Below are 2749 nucleotides of genomic sequence, written 5' to 3'. Positions count from 1 at the left end.
TTCTTTCAAAATAAAAGCCACCAGTGGCAAAAAAAAAAGTGAAGTTCATGCTATGTTAGGACAGGAGACGAGATGTTTCCATCCCTGAAATTATGATGCATAGAATCACATATCTAAGTCTAAACTATGTTACACAGAGTAAACATAATAAAAACATGCTTTATCTGTGACATTGTTCATTAAATGGCACATTTCTAATGTATTAAAATTAAATACGATCGGTACACTTAATGATATTAGCGATTAGGTAATCCATTCAGCAAGTACTTTTACTTTTAATTCTTAAGTGTTTTTAAAAGCCAGTACTTTTTTACTTTTACTTAAGTACAAATGTTAATGTGGTAGTTTTACTTTTACTTGAGTACATTTTTGTCTGTGTATTTGTACTTTTACTTAAGTACATTTTTTGAGTACTTTCTCCACCACTGGTTTTAACCCAAAAATGCACCATATGCAAACAGCTGCAGTTTATGTCGAAGTGAGACTTCCTGTTTGTGCACAAGCTTTGTTGCTTTAATGTTATTTTCTGTATGGTGAGCATTTTGAAGCATTTATATACGTAACATAACAGTAGATGGTGTCACTGGAGGTGCTGCTGAGTTTCTTTTATGCGTTTTATGTTGTCAAAGTTTGATTTGGAAAAGTGTTTGGTTTCATTATTTTGTAATTGTTGGTTACTTGCATTCATTTCTTCAATTTAGTCTTTAAAATACTAAAATTTGCACAATTAGATTTTTATGTCTGACATTGTTTTTAAATATTAAATCAGATATTCCGATTAGCTTTTCTGTCAATTTTTTTTTTAAATCAAGTGATTTCCAAATGTCTACTTTTTACATTTACTTGAGCAAAAATATGTTTAGGTAGTGCTACTCTTACTTGAATACATTTTTGGGAACTTTTCCTACATCTGGTTTCTACCACAAAAGTAGATGTAGGCAATTATTGAATCTTTCAACAGGATAATGATCCAAGGCAGAACCAAAAAATGTAAAATCAACACTGACATTATTATCTGGAGACACTGTGCAAAGAGTAATTGTCAAAGATCCTCTCTGAATGCTCCAAGTTTACTGGATGAGAAGACAGACTGGAAAAAAGTGCTTTTCTGTTGACAGCAGGTTTTCCAATATTTGTGGCAACAGTGACTTCATAAAAACCTGTGATTTTTTTCCCCCCAATTACACAGATGAAATATTACTCTATTCTAAACGATTCAGTGTGAAATTATACATTTCAATAAAAGGCTTTTCAACCTTCTTACTGTGGACGTAAACAGGCGTGGAGGTGCTGTAGTTTACTTGGCATAAACATTAATGATTGGAAACGTTTCTACAAACAGTTCTGCAACAATATCTGACATATAATAAATCAAACTTCTCAGCATTTGCTCTGCTTATGGATCTTCAGTGGACTTCCAGATTCAAATGTTTACCTAATGCGCATTTCATTCTTATGACTTGAGGTAATTCAGGGTCAGCCCTATACTGACATAAATTCCAACGAGGTTTTCCCAATAATTACAATATAATCTCCAAAGTTTAAAGTTCTTTCTGTTCAACCAGAGACGAGGATGAAGGAAGCTGATGAAACATTTTTTCTGACTCCCTGCCAGATGCACACAGGCATCTGTCAAAGAGTATAAGTGGGATTAAGTCGATTTGTGTTTAACTGTCTGTCTCTTCACGCATACACAGTGTGTCTAGTGGGAGGAATTTATATTATGTTCATGAACCAAACAGTTTCATAATCTATCAGTTATGTCAATCTCATGATCCCAAATCAGACTTAAGAATGTATTTTTACTGTTCAATAAAGCAATCTTTTTTCCCCCAAATACATAAGTGTAAGGAGATTTCTGTATGTTTCCCAGGATTAATATTCATTTTGATCACACATTATAAGAATAAACCGTAATCAAAAACTCTATTTATTGTTAATGAAGCTAATGAACAAACCAATAAAAACAAATGCAGCTCTAAAAAAATTAAGAGACCACTTAAAGTGATTAGTTTATCTGATTTTGCTTTTTATAGGTTTATGTTGGAGTAAAATGAACATTGTTCTTTATTCTATGAACTACTGACATGTCTCCAGAATTCCAAGAAAAAAATTCAGTATTTATTTGCAGAAAACGAGAAATAGTTAAAATAACGAAAAATATGCAGCGCTTTCAGACCTGAAATAATGCAAACAGAACAAGTTAATGTTCATTTAGAAACAACAAAACTAACGTTTTAACTCGGGAATATTCGGTGGAATAACCAGGAGGTTTTTAACAGGCTTCAGTGCAGAGGGCTCTTCATTTTTTCCCAGAACTGTATATTACGGTAATTCCACCTTCCCACTGTAGAAGACGGGGACGTTTGATCACCGGACGGTGAATGTACAGAGGATCCAAAACAGAACAATTCAACATGCTATCTATCTGTCGCACCATAAACAGGCTGAAAGAAACTGTTTCATCAGAAACTCAATTTGCAGTAAGTGGATGAAATCGCATGTTCAGATTCACAGAACTGCAGGGATTCATTGGTTGAAGCAACAGGCCGTAGTTCTTATCTATGTTTAAAGCATGGTGGCGTAAGTATGGGGATGCTTTTCAGCACGGACAGGCCTCTTAGAATGGAGGAAACGATAATTGCACGTTAGTGCTGTCATGAGCGGTGGTTAATAGCGGTGAGGAGATGACGCTGAGACCCAGGTTATGATGAAAAACGATGAATTTAATGACAAAGAACTACAACAA

The sequence above is a fragment of the Poecilia reticulata genome, linkage group LG18 (genome assembly GCF_000633615.1).
Source record: "Poecilia reticulata strain Guanapo linkage group LG18, Guppy_female_1.0+MT, whole genome shotgun sequence".
NCBI classification, from domain to species: domain Eukaryota; kingdom Metazoa; phylum Chordata; class Actinopteri; order Cyprinodontiformes; family Poeciliidae; genus Poecilia; species Poecilia reticulata.
The sequence above is the reverse complement of the archived record's forward strand: the minus strand, read 5'-3'. Positions refer to the sequence as shown.